Here is a 27,455-nt window from a genome sequence, read left to right as displayed (position 1 = left end):
GTTAGAACTTTATTGTCTAATTATGTCAAGTTTTACTGGAAAAGTCCACCCTATGGTTTGCTTGAAATACCAGCTTTGTCTTCTGTGTCGGCGTTGAATATCCGCTTCAGTTCTTAAATCTGTTATACGAGTAAGCGGTGTAGCTTTGCATTTCCTTTGCATTTTCCCTTTAAGCAGCTTTGAAAACCGTTAGTTATTAGCTGATTTCTTTTATTATCAATGTGTTTTGTACGATGTGAAGGCTTGCAACAGCTTTTTCTTTCTCTAGGGCTAGAAGCTTATTAATTTGGGAGATCAAAAGATTACAGAAGCCTATTAACACTCAAACCTAAAACAAGCGAAATACAACATGATAAACTGCTAAAGCACTACAACTATAAAACACTAAGCATAACATGATGATTCAGAAAGGTTGTAGAGGAGACAATATTAATTTTGTATTTACTATATTTTTTTCCTGTTTCGTTTTTGTTCTTAGGAAGGTTAGAAAATTAAAAGATACTAAATATTTCTCAATTTAATTTTTTTTCAATATTCTAAATATTTAATGATAGTCTCATTCACATAAACATACACACACTACACCAGCTAACCATGACCAAGCACTAATTTTTAGGGGCTCAATTTTTAAACAGCACTGGTATGAATGCCACGTAATTTTGATCACACGTAATTTGGACAACGCCTGAACTGTTACCCCTCTCTCCAAAGTTCCACAACGCCATCAACAAGAGAACCTTCAGCCACAATAGAACATATTCAACAGATTGTGTACCTTACTGCATAAACAATTTACGAGTTTAGTCGTCTGTCAGGATCGATCTCTCATGATCCTCAGCTGCCCACCAGGGAGGCCATGACTATGATTTTGTATTGCTCAAAAAGTTTATCAGAGTTCACGTGACTGTGGCAGAATGTCTTCTAATTCTGTGGAGGCAGATACAGAACCTACTAACTGAAATTTAGGTAGAAGGGACTAAGTGTGGTATCAGCTATCAGTACCGTACTACTAAAGAATATATTTAGATTCTTTCTCTGTATTCTTTGTTATAATGCTGTAAGAAATAAAATTATAAGTTTTTGTTTCCCTTCAGGTACTTTTCAAATTGCTGTGGTAGACATTTTTGTTCCTTTACAAAATTAAATTAAGCTAATAAAAATTAAATAAAGAGTAATTTCAGACGTTGGCACTTAGTAGAAGATAAAAATGCACATTATTTTCACTCTTGATTGTATTATAAAATACCACTCGTTAGAATGTTCGTTAAAATTGGAAGAAATTCAAGGTTGAAACTAATGATATGCATTAAAGGTCAATCGTAAAGATTCATTACCTAAAAATAAATAAACTTTTATATGGAATGAGCCCCTGGAATGGTAGACAGAGCCATCAGCAGGTAAAAGGGAAAAGAATGTCCGGATGACCACAGGCGATTTATGGCGATTTCGATCGCTTCTATACGGGTACTTGTGGATGTTTATCACTCTGTACTTGTCTGCTTCAGCGATAGAAAAGCGATCGCCAAATTTTTCTTTCTTTTTTTCTCCCTTCTAACTTTACAAATAAGTCAAAGGATATGCAACAATTTTGATGATTTTTCGATTTACAAATGAACTATCTCGCAAAAAGAAAAAAAAAAAAGAATAAAGTACGTTCCGATAATCTTGCATTATAGTATTTTTGCACAAGAAATACTTAAAATTAAATAATACCTAAAGGGTATTATCAGTAAGGAGACTAATTTTTGCATTAAGTTCTTGTAAATTTAATTTCAGTTTGAATATACTATAGGAATATATTTGAATATACTCACTATAGGAATATCATACAATATACTCACTATAGGATATTTGGGCAGGTGGTTTAAGCGAGTTTGTCTCAAAACTTGCCCCGCTCCGTAAACCCTATGATTTACGTAAAAAACCTATAGATTTATGAAGGCGAGCTTTTATTATAGTTTGTCTAAAGTAAGAACTCCCCTCGCCACGAAGTCTGGGTTTCTCTTCACTCTAGGGCTAACACAATAGACCGAAGAAAAAGATTCCCATTCTCTCGCCGAACCGCTGTCCTAAACAATGTACCCACACCCCTACCTAAAATAGTTATACCTCGTTACCAGAGTCTCTGTCTCGGGTCCAGACGAATGACTAGGGGAGTTCTTACTTTAGACAAAGTATAATTCTTATAATGTTTTCAAAATTATGATTATTCAGAATGCCCAGCGCCTTATCATTTAGATCCAAAACAACAGGATATGAAGTTGATTTTTTTCTATTTTTTGTTGTTGCTTTTAATCATTACATGCGATGCCGTGGTGGCGCTGGGGATAGAGCGTTCGCCTCCCTATCAGGTTATGTAGGTTCGAATCCCAGTGGTGGCTGATTGATACGAATTCCGCACCCAGCTCGCATCGACCACTCAAAATATCCTCAATGTAAGTTGGATGATGAATTTAAATTTCCTTGCCCCCGGGTTTACCGTGATGGTTTTCGGGGTTTCTTTCTCCGTGTAACGCAAATATAGGTTAGTTCAGACAGAAAGTTCTTCATTAAGGCTCTTTTGTCCCGATTCTTGATCCAGGAGATGATTGATACAATGATTGTCTTTTGCATTGGGTTCAATATTACGAGGCAACGGAGTTGAACATTGATAGTCGTAAACTCAGAATTGGGTCAATTGTTCTATGTGTTGAACTGAAACAACAAGGCTATAATTGTAAAGATTCAATGCTTCGAATTCTGTACATATATAATTCTATCGTTGAGTGACAATCCTATCTTTTTTGCTGCTGCCTCGAGTGAACAAAAAGAATCTACTATGTATAGCTAACCTAGTTCATCCCACGATATCATCAGCAAATGCTAGCGGTTGTACGGATTTTACAAAAATTGCATTCTGTGTTTGTATATCAGAGTCTCTAATTTCCTTTCCTAGTGCTATGTTAAACAGATGACATGACAGTTAATCTCCCTGTTTCAGTCCCCTTTCAGAATAGAAAGCATCTGATACTTCTGATACCAACTTTACTCTATTAAGTGTCATTCTTATGAGGCAAACCAATTTTTTTACATCTGATACTTCTGAACTCAACTTTACTCGATTAAGTATCAATCGTATGAAACAGACTAACGATTTTTTTACGTCTGATACTTCTGAACCCAACTTTACTCTATTAAGTGTCATTCTTATGAGACTGACCAATTTTTTACGTCTGATACTTCTGAACCCAACTTTACTCTATTAAGTGTCATTCTTATGAGACTGACCAATTTTTTACGTCTGATACTTCTGAACCCAACTTTACTCTATTAAGTGTCATTCTTATGAGACTGACCAATTTTTTACGTCTGATACTTCTGAACCCAACTTTACTCTATTAAGTGTCATTCTTATGAGACTGACCAATTTTTTACGTCTGATACTTCTGAACCCAACTTTACTCTATTAAGTGTCATTCTTATGAGACTGACCAATTTTTTACGTCTGATACTTCTGAACCCAACTTTACTCTATTAAGTGTCATTCTTATGAGACTGACCAATTTTTTANTTATTTTTACAAAGAGAAAGATGCAAAGTTATCATATCTTTGCTTGCGATCTCCGAGATCTGTGGACACAGTGACGTCATGAGGAGGGAAATCGTAGCTTCAGCTCTAAGAGCGGAGTGAACTAGCCCTTCTATTCTCTTTAGCCCTGACGTGAATAGGCGATGAGCTCATTGGTTAGATTTCCTGAACTGTTCTGGTTAGATTTCCTGAACTGTTCTGGTTAGATTTCCTGAACTGTTCTGATTAGATTTCCTGAACTGTGAAGATTCTCAAAAAGGCAAAGTTTTTAAAACTTTTATTCCAGAATTTCGTTATCTAATATGTAGAACTCAAACAACAAGGCTATAATTGTAAAGGTTCAATGCTTCGAATTCTGTACATATATAATTCTATCGTTGACTGAAAAACCCAACTTTTTTGCTGCTGCCTCGAGTGAACAAAAAGAATCTACTAGTTGACCTTGTTCATCCCACGCTATCATCTGCAAATGCTAGCAGTTGTACGGATTTTATAAAAATTGCATTCTGTGTTTGTATATCAGAGTCTCTAATTTCCGCTTCTAGTGCTATATTAAACAGATGACATGACAGTTAGTCTCCCTTCTTCAGCCCCTTTCAGTACAGAAAGCATCTGGTACTTCTGATACCAACTTCACTCTATTCTACTCTATTAAGTGTCATTCTTATGAGACAGACTGATTTTTACATCTGATCCCAATTTTACTCCACTTTACTCTATTAAGTGTCATTCTTATGAGACTAACCAATTTTTTACATCTGATACTTCTGATCCCAACTTTACTCTATTAAATGTCATTCTTATGAGACTAACCAATTTTTTACATCTGATGCTTCTGATCCCAACTTTACTCTATTCAGTGTCATCCTTAAGAGACTAACCAATTTTTTACATTTGATACTTCTGATCCCAACTTTACTTTATTCAGTGTCATCCTTAAGAGACTAACCAATTTTTTACACCTGATACTTCTGATCCCAAGTTTACTCTATTAAGTGTCATTCTTATGAGACTGACCAATTTTTTACAAATTCCCAACTGTGATATTGCCTGATACAATTTCTCGCTAGTGATGTTATCGTAACCCTCAGAAAAATTTGCCACAGACATACCTAGGTCAATCTATAGTAATTAAAGGCTATCATAGAAATTTATAGGGCTATATATCATAAGCCTTTGGTAACCAAAGAAATTTATGTGACATTTAAATGGAAAGACGCCATAAGTATACGGTTACCATCGAAATTTGTATGGACTTAACACTATAGCCTTATAGTATGTTTAAAGGGAAGTACCATAGGCCTATAGTAAAATAATGGAATGTGTCATTCATATGGAAGAGTGGATATGGTTGTGGAAGGGTGAAGGCTTGTTTTACTGCAACTCCGACGAACCAGCTCCATTCTGAGTTTATTAAACCAATTCATTTAAAATAGTACTTTTCATAAAGTTTAACATTTTTTATATAATAATTACCATAGGATATCCCAGTAGGGTCATACGAATGGTAAACTGTTACCATAAACTTTTGCTATATAGATATGGCAAAAATTAGCCATACGCATATGATAAAAAAATTTGCAATATATAGAAAAAATTTACCTTACGTTTATGGCAAAATTTTAAGGTAAAATTTTACCATAGGCAAAACCCCATAGGGATAACCTATGGTAATTTTTTATGACAAATTTATGGTATATTTTCTTAAAGGAAGCTGTTCTAAAGTCGATAAAGAGATGAAAGGTATCTAATCTAGCTCACAACCCATCATTCTAAACTGGAAGTGTAAGCTAGCCAGAACAAATATCCATTTGCTTTCATACATTAAATCGGATATTAACTTAAGTAATATATTCAAAATAATTTCGTATATCATATAAAATTCTATATCGTTACAGGGTGTTTCGATAATCACCACCGTTAATATACCTTCAGAAAAATTGTTTGAAATTAAAAAACGTGTACGGATTAGGAGCCACAAATTTAATTAATTGACAGAGAAACAAAAAATTTAACGAATTACGTCAAATCAGTATTAAGGAAGGCGGGAGATAGAAATTACAGCCAGTTTTGTTGCTCGATAAGACTTAGTCGTGTTTTTAATATACGCCTTTCAACTCCTTTGTATTTTCATCCGAAATCAAACGAGATTTGATGATTTTGGCTCCACCTTCCCCACTAGTGATCCGTTAAACTTTGGCAGAATTTTTTCTTAACTTAAATTTTAATTTTTGATTCCGAACGTAAATAATATTTTAACTTTGTTTTTTTAATACGATTCTAAAAATATTTAGTAAAGGTAGCTATTACATAACACCCTGCCTTGTTTCGACATCAAATATCTCGATAATACGATTTTTGACTGTTCTAAAAATACGTAACATTATCAATATCGAAAAATATCAGCTTGCTTTTTTAATTTAAAAATTGCATAAAACAGACGACATTTCATACGTTGCCAAAACGATAACTACAAACTTCTAAAAAGAATATCAGAAATAAACGAGACAGAACCATCTGGCGTGCATTTTTAACGCAGAAGTCGTGGCGTATCATGCATATTGAATGAAACGTTGAGAAAAATAGGACTTGTGTTGGAGAGGCAAAAGCCAAGTTAGCGTTTTTTTTTCTTCGAATCTTAACTTAAATGACATCTTTATTACATGTGTCGCTATCTACGAGTACGAGCATAAGTCAGCTTTAAGTGGGACAGCTCCCCCTATAAATATGGTGGAAAAGCACTTTCCACTTCACAGAATGAACTCTACGGAATGGTTTCCAGAAATATATTTTCCAGAAACTAATCAAATATGCTGTTAGAAAACTGGAAGTTGTATATTGTATTTTATAATTTTATTTTACTTGAGTTAGACTGTCTAATTTTGAAATTTTGTTTATGTCCTATTTGAATAAAGAAATAACCGTATTTGAACTACAAAGCTACATTTTATATAGTTAGTATGAAAGATGTAGGATATGCGTGTTGTTTCCATGAATCTATTTTAAGTTTTTATTAGTTTATTCAATTTCATTGATTATCAGTTGGCAACTATGATAAGTACTAGACTAGAACTTATTATACCCAACTAAACTTTTTAAAATAATATTTTGTATTCTAACAATTAACGTTATGAAATCAGTTGAATTTTTTTTTTTTTAGTTTTTTTTTTCTTTTTGTATTTATTAAGGAGCTACCACCCCCGACCCTCTATCGCTCGCCAACCGTTAACTACTTTCACTGTTGCACACATTACGACTCCTGCTCGCTTCGCTTTTTTAACGCTCTTTTTGAAGCTCTGTCGCCAAGGATAATAAAAAAAGGCATATTTTAAGCTTGAAGCAATTCGATGATTTGATATAATTTTTCCGTGATGAATTAACTTGGTTTTAGAACAGACAAATAACTTAAATACTTTAAAAGTTTTAAGGAGAGTCGTATTGACAATGTTAACATTCATCTGTGAAAAGTTGCCCCAACATAGAATCGAGTTAACGCGTCTTGTATACTAGTGAATTAAAATTTTATTTTTGTACTTAGCGCTACAGTACTCCCCCACCAGAAAAATAACTGTGATAGAATTTGATGAACATCCGTTCATTACTAGTTGATTCATTTCTGTTTCCTGAGAAGCTGGGAGAGCTGTATTAAGTTCACGGTCGTGGTTGCTCTGTATTGTTATTAGGAGTCTTTTAGCGTTTCTTATATACTAGTGAATTGAATTGTATTTTTGTAGTGCTAGACAAGCTACAAAAGTTATTAAACTTTTTTAAAAATCACCGATGTGGCGACATTTTCCCACTCAGATGAAAATTATCAAAGTCACATCTGAGTTTTTGCAAATTTTTATGAGCCCAGTAAATGCAGCATTGGATTAAGTTTTTATATATTAAAAAATTAGACCACAAACGCATTTTTCTTCCTCACAAAACTGTGCCTTTTCTCCATATCGACATTTTGAGGCATTATCAAAATAAGAGCAGACAGCTCTGGCTTCAGATAGGCTTAAACTTGACCTAACAGTCATGGATAACAGTTGAAAATACACAGCAGTTATAAAAATAGCATATTATTTGTAGAAATACATCATTTCATATTACGACGGAACGTTCGAAAAGCAATCAAAATAGAGTAATCTAGTACGAATAGAGTAATCTAGTAGTCAAAATAGAGTATTCTACGTAGTAGATCCCGTGTTTTTTTTCGACACACGGAACCTGATAACCTTCTTCCGACGGAATCCCAATTTCTTAAATAAAGTACACAGAACAATTGTGAACGTATTAACACTAAAATAAAGTTCTTAATTTTGAAAATATTCAGTTTCAAAGAGCTATTATACCGATTTCATTCAACCTTTGTATTTTTTTTATATTTCGAGTGACACAATTTTAATGAAGTAAAAATTTGCATACCTTACAAATGGATTTTTTTTATTTACTAAAAAATAAATAAATAAAAAAGTAAATATTAAAATCTATTTTTTACACTTTTAGAATTATCACCTTTGGAAATATGAACTTCATTAAGTGCGTGCAAAAATTTGATTCATTCGCAATTTTTTTTGAGACATTGTGAATAAACAAACAGTGAAATGAACAGTAAAGAGTTCACCGAACAAAACTATTGGAGCCATATTTTTAAAATTGCCGCAACCACTCATGTTTTGATGAGAAGGATATATTGATTTATCCATTATTCTTGGAAAATCTGATAATTTGAACAAAAACTATTTCGGTTGATATCTTTCTATTTTGCGAACTGCACACATAGTAACGCATCCCATTCAGGTAATTTTGTAAAACGCGAATGGGCGGAGTCTCTTTACTGTTTGAGTGCTTACGTTTGTTGCATAAGTGAGCAACTTGCAACTGAAGCAAGGCGAGATATTCAACAAGCTCTGCTTTGCTTATGTTTGAAAAAGGGAAAACCTTTTCGCACGCTTCAGAACCGGTTTTTGCTTGTACTCAGAGCAAAGATGAGTCCTTTCATGAGGAGTCTATTTACCTTTCGGCTTTAGTCTCGGTTAACAGTTAATGTAGCTGAGTCGCAAAGCAAAAATGTGACTCCCTATTGTTAATTTTACTTTTTGTGTATGTCACCATATCTCGAGAACATGTGAATTTAAAAAAATTTTGCGTAAAATTTTAAAATCCGTTTATCTTAAGATAATTATTTATAAAAAAAAATAGCTTTTAACAAATATTTATTATTTTATTTGATAACAGTAAAAAAGTTTTGAATTGTAGGGTATACAATTTTTAATATTATTTAAAAGAATATAATTTTAACACATTGGAACGTTGCGCAACTTTCCCCGCCATCTTGGGTTTTAGGTTGAAATTTTGGTTTCTTTCTTCTCAATTTTTATTTATTTGTTTTTCTTAATCAACTTTTGATGCCAGAGTATCATCTAACAGCACTGTGCTCTTCAGGAAAGATGGAAAAAGTGAAGTGTCGCCTTATGAAAACTAACGCTTAATTATCTATAAAATTTTAATGGAATTTTTTTTCTCAAGAATGTATATTAATAAAATTTCACAGTTGATAATCTCGAGAAAGTAATCTAATGTTATACATTTGTCTGCTTTTAAACTTTTTCACACTTTTCGCTAAATTGACGAAAACTGAATTCAAATGCTACTGAAACTTCTAAATGTTTTGAATATGCACAAAAATGAAGATTTACGAGTTTCTCTGCTATAATATCTTTACATTATACGTTTTAAAAAAACTTATTTTAAAGCGAGCAATTTAATTTTATTGATTTTATTTTATACTTTCCAATAATTATCTATTCTGTTTGAGGGGACAATTAAAAAAAAACAGTATAATAAATAAATAAACAAAAATATCTTTAATTCCAATATTTTCTAGTGACTACGTATGTTACGTTATTTTCTCAATGGAACTGAGATTAAGAATAAAATAATGAATAAAAGAATTGCTTCCAACCATTTCTTGGAAAGGATTGACAGATCACGGGAGGTAGAACCGAGGTAAAGGTGTGGGTGTAGCCGGACCCCTAAAGGTATCATTAGCATCCCGTCAGAATGTCCGGGCGGTGACAGGTAAATTGTAGGCATAGCCATGGCTGCATGACAGGCGTGTCAAGCTGATTGGTCAAGTGGTTGCTTTGTTGGTGGGGACTTTCCACAAAACATATTTTTTAATTTCATATTGTTTCAATGCGTTAAATCTATTTCTCCACCAAGGCTAAGTTTCTGATCCAATTCGTTGAAATCAAGGCCCTATAAGCTAAATAGGTTGCAGCCTAGGGACCCGAAAACTGCAGGTGCACCCCAAAACTTGATCCAAGTGTTCCTTTGTCTTCTGGATGCTTTCTCATAAAATATTTTTCATTTTTTTGTATTTTTTGTTTTCTTATAAAATACTTTCGTATTTATAATTGAATGGTATTTGCCAGCAATATTTCTTTTTCTTATTCTGCTCTTCTGTTGTTAGTTTTTGAGCTTGGTTGTTTTCTAAATTATGAGTATAATACTAAGAGTTGTTTCTAAATAAATCTGTGATATGACCTTATTATGCTACACAATAAGATAAACTTGTTTAAACTGGGGTCAAAACTAATTAAATGTTGCACAATTAATATTTTTTGGTGCAAATTACATTAATATACCGTTTTAGAAAAAAAAAAATTGCGAAAACTAAGAATAAGGCAGTGATTTTTATAATTTTCATCTAGGAGGAAAAATGCTGTCTAATTGGCAATTTGTAAGAAAGTTTGATAACTAACTAGCTGTTCTAAAGCCTAGATAATTCTGCAAGGCAAGATTATATATATACTTTGAAATCATTGCATTGCTTCAAGTGTAAGGCACTTAAACTATGGCTTTTTTTATTTTCTTTGGAGACATAACTTCGAAAAACAGTCTTAAGATTCTTCACCCCATTCATGTTGTGTATTCCTCATATATTTTCTGACATAAGTGCTCTTACTCAGTTGTGAAGTAACTTTGCTGTGGGCTTCATAGTTGTTTAATATAAATATATATGAACAATTCATGTTGTGTATTCCTCATATATTTTCTGATATAAGTGCTCTTACTCAGTTGTGAAGTAACTTTGCTGTGGGCTTCATAGTTGTTTAATATAAATATATATGAACCATTCATGTTGTGTATTCCTCGTATATTTTCTGCTGCCATAAGTGCACTTAATCAGTTGTGAAGTAACTTTGTTGTGGGCTTCATAGTTCTTTAATATAAATATATCTATGAACAATTCATATTGTGTATTCCTCATATATTTTCTGACATAAGTGTTCTTACTTAGTAGTGAAGTAACTTTGTTGTGGTCTTCATAGTTGCTTAATATGAATGTATGTGAACCATGAGACGTTATAAGAGAGACTTTGCTTTTTTACGTGCGTAGGTTCTGTGTAGCATAGTTATAACACAACAATTTCGGTGCTTTTACAAAACTTTGGATGCATCAAGAACATGGGAATATTTTGTGATATACCAAGTAAAAGTGAAAAATCAGTCTATTGGTTCGAATTCTCAATTTCGTGCACCATTCACGAAATAAAGTGTGCAAAACTGGTGATAAAACAGAATTAGAAATAATTCTGATATACTTTTACTTTTTAAAATATATTTTAATTTTTTTAAACATTTCGAAACTTAGTTTATTAATTTTAGTGCATTGAAAAGAAGAAAAAAATATTGTGTGGGTGTGAGAAAGGGAGAAGAAGAGAGAGATAGTATAGTTTGTCTGTGGTAAGTACTCCCCCACCACAAATTCTGTGGCCGTCTGCTGCTGCGGAAACAAGAATAGCGCATTTCAAGTAGGGTAGTTTTTCTTCACTCTAGGGCTAACACAATAGATCAAAGAAAAAGATTCCCATTCCCTCACCGACCCCAGTCAAAACCTGTCCTAAGCAATGACCCTACACCCCTTACTGAAATAGTTACCCCTCGTTACCATAGTCACCATTAAGTGTTCAGACGAATGTCTAGGGGAGTTCTTGCTTTAGACAAACTATAGTATACAAATTGGAGAGCAAATAAAAGTGTGGTAAAATACGTAACAAAAAGTTTTTATGCAGAGTCTACCGCATGAAATAATATATGTATTCAAAAGCATTAAAATACCAAAAGCAAATGAAAATATTTTTGAATTCCGGCTGCCATCATAATAATCACACGCAACACATTATTACAACAATAATCGACACCGCCCAAGGCAATAATATTTTTAAATTACACGCTTGTAGTGAAAAGGAGAATCGCGTGAAACTCTATCCCCCATCAGATCTCCGTCAAAACGCCCATTCCCTGTCATCAAGGAGAAGATGTGTTGCAGCATCTCCCTACTCCACCTGACTTAGCCCCCAAGTTGATATGCAATAGAAGACGTGTTCTATCATGTTCGCGGCATTGGTACTTCAAAAGACCTGACAGGAGCCATTTGAATATGTGAAGTGAGATTGCCTTGCCCTCAGGACATCTCCGGGACTCCGGTCTCAAAATCACCTCCAGAAATAACTCTATTTCAATAACTTCTGGAAGATAGAAGAACTATTTTGGATAACTCACTGATGAAATGAGGCACTTGATTTACATCGATAGTTGAGGTCTTTTTGAGTAAATTGATAGGTACGAATGGTTTGAATTGTATAGTTAGATACTCTATGAAATAACTTGTTATTTATTCAATTTTTGTTTACTTATTTATTTTTGTATTCCGAAATTGAGCAGTTTATTTGATCATATCAGTTTATGAAATTGTATTTGATATTTTTGGTGCATTTATTGAATTGGGAAAGTAAACTATGACGTTTTGTGGAAATCTTCGGTAACATATATATGAAATATCAATCATAATGTATCTGAGTTTATCTTTCCTAGATTCTGCATGTAGATAGATAATAGAGAGATCTATTATATAGAGAAATATGATGATACAAAGATAATGAAATGGAGTTCTTGATTTTCCTCAATATTCATTTTATTGTTGGATTGTTTTGCGAATATCAATATATCGTTTTCGAGATTGTTAGGGACTTCATAAAAGGAAATTTATTTTGTTTATTAAATCCGTTCTTTTTTGGTGAAATAATTCTAAACTGAACCATTCATTTCAAATAATTTATAAAATTACATAAATTATTTTTTACTGAATTGAGAAAATTAAGTATTAAAAAATAAAGTAGTAGAAATATCCGCAAAGTAATAAATATAAGCGTAAAATTTCTATAATTATGTATGTGACTTAATTAACAATGCTAAAAATAAGTATCCCCCGGAATAACTTTTGATCTAATGATCTGATTTTAACGTAATAGGATTCAAGCTCATGAGTTCGCTGGAGTGACCTCAAATGTATTAATTAGGTAGTGCATGCGTTATTTTAAATTACGAAATCAATCCTAAAAACGCACTTTTTCAGAATAATCATACCTTTTTTTGATGGATCTGAATTTCTGACCTCAATTTGGGAGATATGTTCTGAATAGTTTTTTTCAAGAAAGTGGTCGAAAATTTGGACCCCTTATCGTTAATTTTACTTTTTGCGTATTGCCCTATATCTCGAGAATTTTGAAATAATTGAAAAAATTTTCATACACAATTATAAAATTTGCTTACTTAAAAATAATCCCATGCAAAAGATATTTAATAGTTTTTTTTTATTTAATTTAATAATACCGAAAATTTTTTGAATTGTAAAGTATACAAATTTTTACATAATTTTAAAGAATGTAATTTTATGTGACAAAATTCAAAATTTGATCGAAATCAGTCTTATAGTTCCGAAGAAGTGGAATTTAAAAAAAAGTCAGAATTTGAAATTTGATTTCTCAGGAATTATAAAATTAAACACCCTTCCTTCATTTTAGCAATTTTGTACTAGAGAGCAATACTGTGTAAAATGGATTTTTGTTTATCTAAAAAAAAGACCTAAATTTATAGAAGAGAGCCAGAATCGGACAGGGTGCAGTTATTTTTAATTTTTTATTTTATAACCGTCTTTAAACAGACGACTGAATTTTCAGTTTATGGCAACCATTGTTTAATTCCGTAGCCTTGTAATTTTGAATCCAATCCGGAAGACAAGGGAACTCCTGGATCAAGTATAGGAAGAAATTTGCCTTCGTGCTAGACTTACCCGCATTCGCGTTAGATCGAGAAACCTCGAAGAACTCCTACTGTTTGCCTGGCGGCAAGGGGATTCTAACTCATAATCCGTCTACCAATTAAGATATTCTACGTATGGTAAGTGCTAGCCGGGTGGGGAATTCAAATAAACCAGCCTTCGTCGGGATTCGAACCCGGTTCACCTCATTGGGAGGTGAGCTCTCTCTCCCTCGAGGCTCAGGGTGCTATTTTTTTTAATGGAAAAGTCTAATCAGGGAACACGCTTTGATGCAAGATTTGAGATCTATCTTTAAGAGGACGCCATACTTGGAGATACCATAGAGGACAAAACTTTTCATAGCAAATTCTTTTTCACTTCCATAACTAATTTAAAATTTAAAGTACAGAAAAAGTGAGTTCGGCGAAACCTAGAGAAAGCCATGAAGTTTCAAAAACTAAAAACAAATTTTTAAAATATCAAAATTAAAATAAATTGTGAGACGGTAGCTTAAGGATTACGCAAAGGAAAAATTCTCTTCTAATAATTTGTTTGCATTTTGTTAGTTTGAAAATTTTTCTTCCTTACAGAAACTAATTGGCTTACTCTAGGTTTGCCTGAACTCAAATTTTTTTTTTTTAAATTTTAAATTAGTAAAGAAGGTGAAAAAAAAATAAGCGACGAAAAGTTTCTCCCTTGGTATAGCGTCCTCTTAAGTAAAAGGATCACACAGGCAAAATTAAAATAAATTATGAGACGATAATATAGGATTACGCAATGGAAAAATTATCTTCTAATAATTTGCTTGCATTTTGGTAGTTTGAAAATTTTTCATCGGTAACAGAAACTAATTGGCTTACCCTAGGTTTGCCTGAACTCAATTTTTTTTAAAAAATTAGTAGAGGAGGTGAAAAAAAATACGCGACGAAAAGTTTCTCCCATGGTATGGTGTCCTCTTAATTAAGAGGGCATACAAGCTTCCGCTCTATTTTAATTTCTGGCATCATCTCTTTAAGCGATAATGCATAATAAAATACATTTATGTTGTTTTAAGCGTAACCCACTTCATATTTATATGGATTAGGCTAATTCTGAGGGAAAATGTATCAAAAATTTAATTCTTTCAAAACTTCACAAGCATAAAGAAGTTGGAAATATTTTTTAGCAACAATTGTATGAAATCAACATGTAGAACGGGATTTCATAGAGATGTTGAAAAAAAGAGAAGGGGAAAAAAAAAGTGAAACAATTTTCTAACATTTTTTATATTCTCCTTTTTTGGTAGTCTTTAAGCGGAAAATAACAGAAATAAGGGGTTAAAAAACTTGCTGGAATAAAAAGGGGAGGAAAAAAAATATTCTTGTTACTAAGGCAACTTTTTTTAAGCATAAAAAATATGCACTATAATACTTTGCGGAAGTAAAAGAAAGTCCCCCCCCCCCACAGCGAAAAAAGAAAGGAAAAAAACTTGTTTCATGTTAAAATCTGAGTTTTTTCTAAATCTCTACAACAATGCATTTAGAGAATCTTGCCAACACATTGTTTCAGAGCTTCCTTTAAAAGCCTTTTTTTTTTTTAAAGAAAAAAAAATATTCTAGATGTTTTGTTTTAAATGGTCACCCCCCTCTTAATTTGCTACACTTCTAAAACATAACTCTTTTTTTTCGCATTCTTCAAGCTTTGTAATTTAATCTCATTTAAAGTCGATTATGATTTAAATAATTTAAATTAAATTAAAATTATTATTAATTGATTTAAAACAGTGTTTTTAATAACTGTATAGTTCTTTTCATTAGTTCCTAGCTACGAAATTTTTTTAATACTTTATAGGTCTGATTTTTGTTGTGAGATTCATTCTTGTTCATATACATGTTCGTGTTGATATTCAATTTGGACTATAGTTTCGTTTCTTTTATTCCTTTTTTTTATTAAAAAAAAACTTGATTCGACAATTTATTTAATTCTTCTTTAAAATTTACCTAAAACTATTAAGTTTGTAGAAACCATGAAATTTCTCTAAGACAATAAAATTTTATAAAAATAAGAAACTATTCGAAGTTACTTGAAATTCTATGAAAATAAAAGTTTTCAAATGCAATATAACCTTTCCCAGAAACTTATAGACTACTTTTCTGAAACTCTAGAATAGTTTAGAAAAAAAAAAACCGTAGTATACTTTTTTTCAGAAAGTTTTTGAAACCTATAGAAACTTTAAAAATCCGAAAACTATAAAAACTTCCTTTAATTATAGAAGTTCTTGTAATTCTAAAATTTTTAAAGTTTAATAAATCTATGAAAGTTTCCACAAATCATAAACTAAAGAAATTTCTTAAGACTAAATAAATTTCTAGAAATCATAAACAATAAAAGTTCCTAAAACTTTAGATGTTTCAAGTACTAAGACTACAGAAGTTTCTTAAATTATAGAAATATAAATTGTAGTTAAATATGGAAATAATAATTGTTGTAAAATTAGAAAAGTTTTCTGAATTTCAAAACAATAGATTCTTAAAGAATCTCTAAACTATAGAAGTTTTTAGAAATACTAAACTTGTACAATAATACTTACGAAACTGTGACTATTATTTGAAAATATTGATCTGTGATTCCATGCGACAGAATTTTTTTATACAGTCTTCCCCACTTAATTGCATAGCGGATAATTGAATAACCCGCTTATACAAATAAAATTTAACGGTACTAAATTATTTTATATAAAACCAGTACCAAATTTCAGCGTTTAAAAGATTATTTATGATGGTCGTCAGTCCTCGATTAATTGCGTTAACCCGTTATCTCAAAATTTTTATTAAACCTAATTTTCATACTTTTTTTATTATTTTATGTAAATTTATTAGGTAATTATTATGTAATTATTATGTAAATATATTATGTAATTATTATTTTATGTATTGAATAAGTAAAACATAATATATTTAACATTTTAATATTTTATGGTTATGAAATACAGTATTTTTTTTCTGCTCTTAATATGAAATCATCCAAACACGGCTCATTTCCAAATAATGTTTCAAATTTACTCTTATATACAGTTGTTATACATCTAAGAGAAACAATAACTCATCATTGAAATTACTTCAGTTTAGAAAATCAATATTGATGAATTTTTGAATATCAATGAAAAGAAAAAAAAAATCGAACTATTTTTTGTGGATTTTAAATTTCGGTACAAATATAATTCCTATAATCTAACAAATTTTTTTGCGTAACTATTAGACTGCTTTTTATAATTAAAAAATAGCAAAATTTGTTTTATTAGTAATAAAATCGTCATATTAAAATTATATATAAGAGACACTGGTTTCCAACCTACGTCAAAAAAAAAAAAAAAAAAAAAAAAAAAAAAAAAAAAAAAAAAAAACATTTTTAAGGAAATGTTCTCTAGCTAGAATGAAACTTTTATTTTTCACTTAAAATGATAATACAACATGTGGTCACTTCAACTGGGATTTCCTCCCCAGCTCTAATCCCCAACAGAGAGCAATTAACGAATTAATAAAACCTTGTGTCAGAGAGTGATTAACCAATTAATTAATTTACCTTGTTAGTAGTTACATAGTAAGTGAGTATTTTTTTTACCACTCTCATCACTTTTTACCAAATACTAGAGAAACGTTAATTTAATGTGTGTCAAAACAGTCTTCAGTTACTGATTTCTTTGGAAAGAAGTAATTAATATATTAGTACGTGTACGCTTTTCATTAGCTTTGTATTGTTTTTATATAAAATTGAATGACATTTATATTTTGTGATACTAACAATAACAGCTCTGATTATAACTGGTTATTAATCATTAAAATGGTTTTATTTCCTCAAAACAATATTCTATGTATTATATACCATTTCAAAGAAAATTTTTGTAAAAACATAGCAATTAAGATTGACCAATACATTCTCCTTATAATCGAATAACCTGCTTATTGGATTATACATTTGCCTGGAACAGATGGTATTCCTTTAACTTGGGTGGACTGTGCTGTCCTGCAATCCTTTCTTTGGTTTCTTGTAATGCTGATTCTTATTCTTTCCTTAATTCTGCCTTTAGTCTTTCTATTAAGTCAACTTTTTTTCCCTGTAGTTGTTACTCTTGATTATTTATTAATTGCTCTTTTACTAACATTCCTATCACAATCGAAAAAAAAAATCCCTCTGTGAACTGATCGTAAAGACATGGCTCCCAGAAGAGCACCAAAGTTAAGCATCACTGGCTGTGGTCAGTAAGCGGGTGGGTAACCACTTTGATCAACCTGCAAAGGGACCAAAGGTGCTTGGTATCGGTCCTCGTTAAACTGTTCTACAGTAAAGTGCTCGACTTCGCAAGCAGGTCGTCGGGCTACCGAAGCAGAGGAGGCATCCCCTCTGCAGAGGATCAAAATTGCTATATCATGTCTTCGGATCATTCTCATGGATGTTTTCCAGACCGTCGCCAACAGCCCATTGTGCAGCTATAGTTCGACGTAACAATACAAAAGAAAAGAAAAAAAAAACACACTTTGAACAACAACAGAAAAAAATCACAAGGTTAAAGCTATCATCGATTCCAGATATTTTATTGTTGCACAAATTTACATGGACATTCTTTTTCGCGTTGATGTTCATGTATATGCTGTTCTAGTTGACATTGGCCAGAGATTATATAAATTTCAAGTATCATGAGCTTGGGTAACATGAGAATTATTACTACAGTTAAAAAATGTTGCACCTTTTCTTTGACCGCCGGCAATGAAATTACCTCGACTGCCCACAATGGATTCGAATTTCTAATTAAGCAAGTTTCATCTGCAGAAAGACCCCCTTCTAGAACCTCCTGTTTCATCACAACTTGGAGAGTGCTTAATGATAATGCTTAATTCGCGTGTTTTGAACCATTCCTTCCACCCCATCTATAAATCATTCTATTTATTTTTTTCCATTCGAACCTTCTCTCACCCCCGATGAGGATCAGAACGATTCCTTACCATGCAATTCAAACCGCAACCCCAAGCGCAAATAACCTAAATACACGCAACGAGGAATAATGTTCCTCATCTCCTGAAACTTGCCCTGTTTTAACCCGGGTGTTTTAGAATCGGATAGGCTGTAATTAAACAAAATAATTCCAATATTTTTTCCCTATCCTCAAGTTTTTTTTTTTAAACCCACTTTAGTGCAGGATCATTCATCAAGAAATGAGTTTTGTTCCCCATGGTTTTGTATAGAATCTACAAGCTGGAAGACAATTAGAGCTGGTATTTTGATGGTGTGTCTGGAGGAAAAAAAAATTCAATTAAATTTGTTTAATCATTTTCTGATTAAGATAATAAAATATTCATTGAAATTGAATGCAATCAGTTTTGAAAGAGAATTTGTTTGAGAGAGAGAGAGATTGAAGAAGCATGATATTTTCCATAAAGAAAGTTTCCTCACCCTTTGTTTAAAAAAGTAAATTTAATTTTTTCAAACTTTAAAAAAATATTCATTAACATAATTATGCATTCCAAGACTGGTTTTAAATTTGAAAGGACTTTTTTCTCTAAAATCAAATTATTTAAATTAAATCTACGGTTTATTCGGGTTGGGGAGGGGGGAAGAACCCAAGGATAATAAGGATTTCTATGTCTCTTCTAATATTAAGAATTTTGACGAGATGTTATGATGTTTCTTTGGGGTATTCATGTTGATGTCTGGAGTTTAGAGTTTGTCATGTCATGGTTTATTTTATAACCGTCATTGAACAACCAACCCAATTTTGGGTTAACGACTACTAATGTTCAACACCTTAGCCTTGTAATTTTGAACCAATCCAGAAGACAAGGGAACTCCTGGATCAGTACCCCTAGAAGTATGATTTGTTATGGGAACATGGAGGGCTTTGACTCGACATATTTAACGTGCATCTGTCACCTGTTTGCCAGCGGGGATCGAACCCACGACTTCTTGGACATGGGCCCAGTGCCCTACCAACCAGGCTATCCCGGCCCTCATGCCGGCCCTATTCAGTACTGGTTTGTTCTTAGCATTCTGAAAGATGCATTGAACCTTACAACAGGACCGTTACACTTGCACTTTACAAGATTATTTATTACAATTTAGTACAGGATAATTTATCACGGAATAAATGGTTTTATAGAGTCTTAGAAGCAAGATGACATTAAACTTGGGATTTCAATGTTGAGTTTCTAAAATAAATAAAAAATATTTCAATGTAATATGATAGATAATTGTCGGATTAAGGTAATGAAATATTCATTAAAATTGGATCTAATCAGTTTTGAAAGAAAATTTTATTTGAAAATATAGGAATAATATTCTCCATGAAGGGCGCTTTCCTTCCCCCTTCATTTTAAGAATATTTATAGACATTTTGATATTTTCAAGCAATCTGAATTTCATGGTTCCCTCTAGGTTTGCCCGAATTCACTTTTTTTATACTTTAAGCGCTAAATTAGTTATGAAAAGAATTTGCCATGAAAAATGTTTCCCGTGGTATAGCGTCTTCTAAAGGAATTGCTCTCTTTCTTTCCGATCTAAACTGGCCAAAGGCTGAAGACAGAGAATTAAAATTCTAAATATGCTTTTAATCCTCTTTATTTAATTTTCACTCATAAACTGATGGTGGGTATTTCTTCTACATGAAAGTATCTCTCAAAACGTGTAAAATGCAAAGCCAATTAGAATTAGAGATCTAAAGAGTGCGGTATTTTATATTTTCTGCTAATTTTTTTCTGACAAAATTTAAGTTAATACAATTCTGCAATCAGCTGGCTTTGAAATGTAATTAAACAGCACTTATAGAAGTCTGTATCTTAGTTATTTTTCGTTGTAACAATACTAATTGAAATTTTGTTTTTATACAATTAACGCTTACGAAATTTTTTAATATCATCCAAATCAGTATTCATCAATTTAAATTGTAATAAAATGAGGTATCAAAAATTTGAAAACTGAAAAATATGTAATTTTGAATAGTTTACTTAAAACAACAAATAGCATAACTTCATTGCTTTAAAGTTTTGAGAAAAATCCATTGAAGGTTAAAAAATATTAAGCGATATTTCTATTAGTTTTATAAAGCGTCACTTTTATTTTCTACCTTTTCTAAATGTTTTGCGTTTCTAATAATGCTGCATTGTCCAAAGTTTGTTAAGAGCTATGTTGACTCAGGGGATAGAGCGTTTGTCTTTCAATGAGGTGAACCGGGTTCGAATCCGAATCTGTGCTGACGTAAAATATCCTTCAGTGGTAGACGGATAATGGGTTAGAGTCTCCCTGTTGTCAGGCTCACCGTGGGAGGTTTCCATGGTTTTCCTTTCCATATAACGCAAATGCTGGTTAGTTCCAACAAAAAGTCCTCCGTGAAAGCAAATTTTTCCCTATACTTGATCCAGGAGTTCCCTTGTCCTCTGGATTGAGTTTAAAACTCCAAGGCTATGGAGTGGAACATTAATAATCGTAAGCCCAAAATTGGATCTGCTGTTCAACGACAGTTATAATTATCTAATAGCGTTAAAGATATCGGAAATGGCCAAAAAATAATACATTTTAAAAAATTCGAATTACTTTATTATTTCAGCTTCATCATTTATTGATTATTAACTTCTTTTCACCCCAGGTGAAGAGCAGAAATTCAGCTAGTTTACTATGCTGCTATAAAGATTGATTTGGATCGAAAGAAAAAATCATACTCCACAATATGACAAACTAGTAAAAGTATTAGAATTCACCATGAATTCAAATACATAAAACAAGCAAGATGTCCTGCTTCCCAGGCAAGTGATTGTAAAATTATAATAATATATTAGTAAGTTTTCTTTTTTTTTTTTTACATAATTATTTTTTTCAGTGAACATTGGCGCAAAAAAAAAAAAAGGCTTTTTCACTTGTGTTTCTTGCGCATGTCTGCTCCTTTTCTCTCTCTATTATACGTCTAAAAAATTAAGATTAAGTACTTGTTTGGAATTGAAAACATCTTAAATTACATTTTACTTAAATATTTTGAATACATTTTAATATTTTAAACATTTAATATTTCAAATATATTTGCTACACATTTTAAAGCTGAAAATTTAGCAATTTCAAAATCTAACTTTACATATTCTACTCTTGCAACCAAACGTGACATGTTTTTGAGACTAGAAGTTCGTAATTTCAAAATATGACGCAAAAGTCTAGTTTAGTCTAGTATCCAAAAGTAACAGGCTTATAAAAAAAAAATTAATTTTAAAATATCACTTAACATGTTTGACTCTAACAAACGAGGGTAACATGTTTATATAATTAAAAATTTCGTAATTTCAAAATTACGAAATCTTCAATTTTTGACGTACTCTACTCTTACAATCGATAATAGCATGTTTTTAAAATTTAGAATTTTTAAAACATGTTCTTCCTCTAATACAAATCACTTTCTAATTCTCATATATATCCAAAATTACACTTTAGTGGTCAGTCATTTTAATCTAAGAGCCTTTCCATTATTTTAAGGCTATACATATTGATAAAGTAATACCTAACTGCCTCTTTAATTCTAAAGCTTCTTTATAATTTTAAAGAAGAAAAGAAAAAAAAAACTCATCTTAAATTACCCATACATCTGTAAAAATATCTGTAATTCTTTCTGCCTTTTCCTAAGATAAGAAAAAAAGTATTGAAAGTTAGGGAAATAACGCCGATAAAATTACTTTTTAAAAGGACGGCAGTTAACTTCTTTTTGACCGTTCGTCGTTAATAAGAGAATAAGCTATTAATAATCTCATATTTCTGGTTATTAATCGGCTCATTAACCCAGCCGATCGCTTCTTAATGACCGTAAATGACTAGATAACATTCTCTTTCTTCAGAATATTTCTCTTCGCGTTCGTTTAGTTTTGCTTTTAGATCTACATTAAATGGATTCTATATGCTTTCGTGAAAAAAAAGTCTGCGAAAGTAATTAAAAAAAATTCAAACGCTTTGGTATGCTAGTTTTTGAAATTGGCACGTAATTTGGGAAGAGTTAGATGATTTAATGTTCGAACAGGAAAGGCAAATGATTCGTTTCAAATCAAAATTTGCTGAATCAATTTCTTAATTTTTTTTTATGCGGATAACAAATAATGAGTGTTTATTCTTAGTGATGAAATAATTAGAAATGAATTAATTTTGATGTATATCTTTTTAAATGCTGTTATTTATATTTTGATATATTTTGATGAACTCAATCAATCGGAGGTAAAAAGTGATAAACCTCATTTTTTGTAGTTTAAAGATAAACAAATGTATATTTTTATGAAATATATGTGTTATTAGGGATTCCACTGAATGCCAAACATTTGAATGAACTTCGCGAAAAAATTAGATTGTTTTAAAATGTGTATTTGGGGAAGCTTTATAGTATTTAATTAGTCTTTAATAATCTTTCACTTAATTTTCCTAGGAAATAAATTTACCTGCATTTACCTGTAATTTTTGAATATTCCGTGGTTCAATAAAAAAGTATATCAGCTGTCCCTTAAAATTATCGACGATTTAGTGAATGAAGATAAATAAATAACGATAAAGAGATAAAAATAAACAGTTTGCTACTTTTACTCCAAAATTCAAAATTAGTAGAGAAAGTGGCCAATAGATGGTGCTTCTAGCTGAGAAAAATCTGTCAAAATTATTTTCAAAATAATTACCATTTGCAGTAACAACGTGCAATCTAAGAACAAAGCTAATAGACACCTGTGCAAATATTTCACTTGGAATGATCCATATGCAGAAGAAGAAAATAATTTATAATTTTTTCAATCAGGACTGCCATCTGTTGGCGATTTTTGAATCAAGCTATAAAATTTTATGAAAATAAATGATCTTGTTTCCTAACCAGAACCGAGGAACAGTATATTTCTGCTTTCTTTTGCTTTTCTTTAATTGATATCTTTTTATATGTCCTCTATTTTTTTACTCCTAGTACATAAAGCATAAAAAAGTAAAATTGGCTTGTTTAAAATTTTTTTTAAACTATAGTTTGGGCTTTAACTTGTTAAGGGCTCCTTAAATTTTTCTTTAAACAAATATCTTGTATATTTCCTAATTTTCATCATATTCGCCAACAACTTCATCTCTATCAATTAAATTTAAGTTTTTTTTTTTTTAATAATGCTAAATAAAATTTTGATTTTCTAAATGACTTATAAATAAGGCTTTAGTTTGCGAACAATTTGCTTTTGTCTAAAAAAAATATCTTTTGATTCTATGATTAAAAACAATGCATCTTAACTGAAACTTGTTGACTCTTTTTGAAGGCCACTTAAGTGACTTTGTGGCAAGGGCCCCGGGATCTGCAAATCAGGGTCGACCTACATATAGAGGAAAACAAGTTGAGATGGCGAACTCGGATATTTCTCCGAAGAAATCATAAATGGCAGCACCTGTCTAGGCAATTAAGAAGACTCTAGTTTTTGGTTATAAATCTCACAATAAGTAATATATAAACCGAAAATTTTTTATGAACAATATCGAATCTAATGCATTTATGTAATCTTAATCTGTAATTTTAGGATCTTACAGCAAAAGAATTATTCGAATATGCTATTTTTTTCTCTACCATAAATTGATCTCAAAACTCGTAACGTAAGAAATCAATTATAGTTTGTTTAAATAAAAGAACACCTCGCCAGTCATCTGGTGTATTGTCGGTAAACTATTGTTTGTCTGCGGTAAGAACTCCCCCCGCCAAAAAGTCCAACAGTCTGCTGCTATGGAAACAAGAATAGCGAATTCCAGGAAAGGTAGCTGGTCTTCACTCTAAAGCTAACACAGTAAACCGAGGAAAAGATTCCCTTTCTCTCGCCGACTCGAGCCAAAACCTGTCCTAAACAATGACCCCACACCCCTACTTGAAATAGTTGTATCTCATTACCATAGTCATCGCCACGGGTCCAGACGAATGGCTAGGGGAGTTCTTACTTTAGACAAACTATATTTCAAATATGGATGGGGCCAATAGACAAAACAAGTTTTGAGAGAAATTGAAGAGAGCTTTTCTTTCTTGCTTCTTTCTATAGCAGCAGACTCGGTGGCGGGAGTTCTTTACATAGAAAGACTTAATACAGCAATTTACGATATACTTGGGTATCAATGAACAAAATGTTGACGTGGGGCAAGATAACGAAATGCTCATCCTTTCAATCAACTCAAACTTTCAATCAAAAATCTATAAATCAAACTTTCTTGCAAATTCAATATCATTGCAAAGGTATAGGTGCAAATGCTCAATGTTCCATTGCAATCACGGTCATGCTCAATGCTTCATTGCAATTCATGTCATGCTCAATGTACTAGCTGGAGTGATGCACAATAAGTTAAATTGTTTCGCTGCAGTTCTGGAAACATCCTTATATCCTAAGTTACATTGTAATCTATCCGTCCTCTTACCTTTCGCCATACGTCATATTACCCCACCTAAATGGGAAAGATGGCAAAAATTGCTTTTTGAAGGTGAAGAGAATGTTTTGCCATCTTCCAAGAGGTGATAAAATCGTTTCAAAAATTTTTTTTTTAATAAGACATGAGTTAAAAAACGTCTTTTTGTAAATTTCAGATTTTTTAAACACTAACTGAATTCAAGAAAAATATTTGAAGCTTAAGTTCGTCATCTTTCCCTACATCAACTTTTCTCCAATAATGCCAGCTATTACAATAGATACTCCCGATAAAAAAATAACTTAAGATTTTAAAAAGATAGACAGCTTGTCTACTTTCCAAACGGCATCCGCGGATGTAAAAGAAAAATCATTACAGCTTCAAATTCTAGAAACGACATTTTCATAGCACTCTAGTGGGGCTTTACTGTTGACAGGCCCCATATGCAGATATAGCGCGTCTATCTTATAACATCCTTGTTAAGTATCCGATAGACTGGCATTTCCATAGACAACGATATCTTTTACTTGATGACAGCTGCATGACATGAAAAAAAGAAGGTATGCTTATTATTTCGGACGAATGCTTCGGAATGGAAGGCCGCGATGACTTGTATGACAGACAGTTGCTTCTTTCTCTTTTTATTTTCCCGTGCGACAGGAGAGTGAGGTCTAAGCGTTTTTCTTAAACTCTCAGATACAAGTGGAACATTAATTAGACGCTTATATGACGTTCATTAGTTGAGATGTCGTAATTATAAGAATAATTAAGTCATTATTCGAGGCACAATATGTTTTGATAGTTTGCGTCTTTGTTTATGAATCTATAGATAACTTTTTAATTTTATAATAATGCTCGGTTTATTTAAATAAAAAATATCCTGATGTAGTTCTTGCAAAAGAAGGGAAAAAAAGAAACCAAGTATTCAGTTTAATTAAAATAAGAATTTCTTTCTTTCCTTTTGATATGCGAAACTCTTTTTAATGATTAATAAAAAAAATTATCATTCAATGCGTTGTGAGCCACATTTTTAAAGAAATGTGTAACAAATTTTTATATGATGTTAAGAGCTTAAGATTATTTTTGTCTTTATTAAACTAAAGTTTGCATTTTTACGCTTATTTTTAATATATAAAAAGTGATAGATTTGCTGAGTTTCTCAACTTTCAATCTATTGTTTGGTGCAGCATAGTTTTTTAGGTATTTCAGGCGTGACAGTATCTGAAACACTGGCTATTACTGTCTTTTAACACATAAAAATAAAATCATGTTCTACATATTGAATGTATTAATCAATTTTGCAACAGACTTCAACATTTTGAGGCCAACAACATAATTGTGATCCTGTAGACAAACCCGCATACCAATCATGCTTACTTCTAAGCCAAACTAGTAGCTATCCATTTAGAGCTGTAGCCAAAGCTGCGTACCAATCACGTTTACATCTTAGCCAAATTAGTAGCTAGTAGCTATCCATTTAGAGCTGGGTAGCCACCTCCAGAACCAGGGATAAAACCGATAACACCTAAAAGAGAAAACGTTCCAACACGTGTTACCATTAACGAGAAATTTGATTCTTTAGCAGTCCAAACGTAATGACATCTTTCTTATTTTCACCCACTGCGCAGGCTAGTAGCCCGAACATAGCGACATTCTTATTTTATCTATACTGCGCAGTTTATGTTCGTTGCGTAAGACTACTAAATTGATCCATGCTAAGGTCTTCTCTCTTATAGGAGGTGTTGATATAACCCCGTCATACATATGTGTATCATTATTCTGTGTTAATTTTATTAGGTAAACCAATTAAATAAATATCTAATTCCAGTTAGAAAAATATTACATAATTTCGGCATTGTTTTTAAGTATATGTTTATCAAATTAACTCCAGATCGTAAAAATAAACATTTGAATTTATTGATATCCCTAGAATTGATTTCCCATAAAATTGTATCGAATAACATAATGAAATCTAGCCAAGAATTTTATCGCCAAAGTAATTTTTTTACGCCAAAACGAGTATTTCAGTTTTATATGAATAATTTCATTATCAGACCCGATACAGAAGCGATAAAAAGAACCGCTTCATTTCGCAAATTAGAGGGAAAACAATGGGAAAAAGGCCGCCAACCTATCTTTAGATTAAGGCTAATCTGCTTAGAAATTATCTTTTTTAGTCCCTCAACCCCCCACTCCTTGCATGTTTAAGTGACAATTTAGGCTTCTCCGATGATAATGATTGAACAGGAACAAAATGAGAGTCCTTTTAAATACCCCCTCGAGTGTGATTATGAAACACTTATTAATTTCATACACAGTTTTATAAGTCGGATGGGAGAAAAAACTTTAACATTTACGGACAATTAGAGAGAGCACGAAAAAAATTAATGCACATAGTTTTAA

General features: G+C 31.8%; 1 long non-coding RNA gene across 1 annotated transcript in view; it reads left to right on the top strand.

The window, feature by feature from the left end:
- LOC139426331 (uncharacterized) overlaps positions 1–21,430 on the top strand; it is a 103,504-nt gene extending 82,074 nt beyond the window's left edge. Inside the window, exon 3 of the long non-coding RNA XR_011637576.1 lies at positions 21,277–21,430. This is a non-coding gene — a long non-coding RNA (uncharacterized lncRNA). The remainder of the gene's footprint in view (positions 1–21,276) is intronic.
- Positions 21,431–27,455: the final 6,025 nt, after the last annotated feature.

Source organism: Parasteatoda tepidariorum, chromosome 8 (assembly GCF_043381705.1).
Source record: "Parasteatoda tepidariorum isolate YZ-2023 chromosome 8, CAS_Ptep_4.0, whole genome shotgun sequence".
NCBI lineage: Eukaryota > Metazoa > Arthropoda > Arachnida > Araneae > Theridiidae > Parasteatoda > Parasteatoda tepidariorum.
Note: the sequence above shows the minus strand (reverse complement) of the source record. Positions and strands in the feature narration are given on the sequence as shown.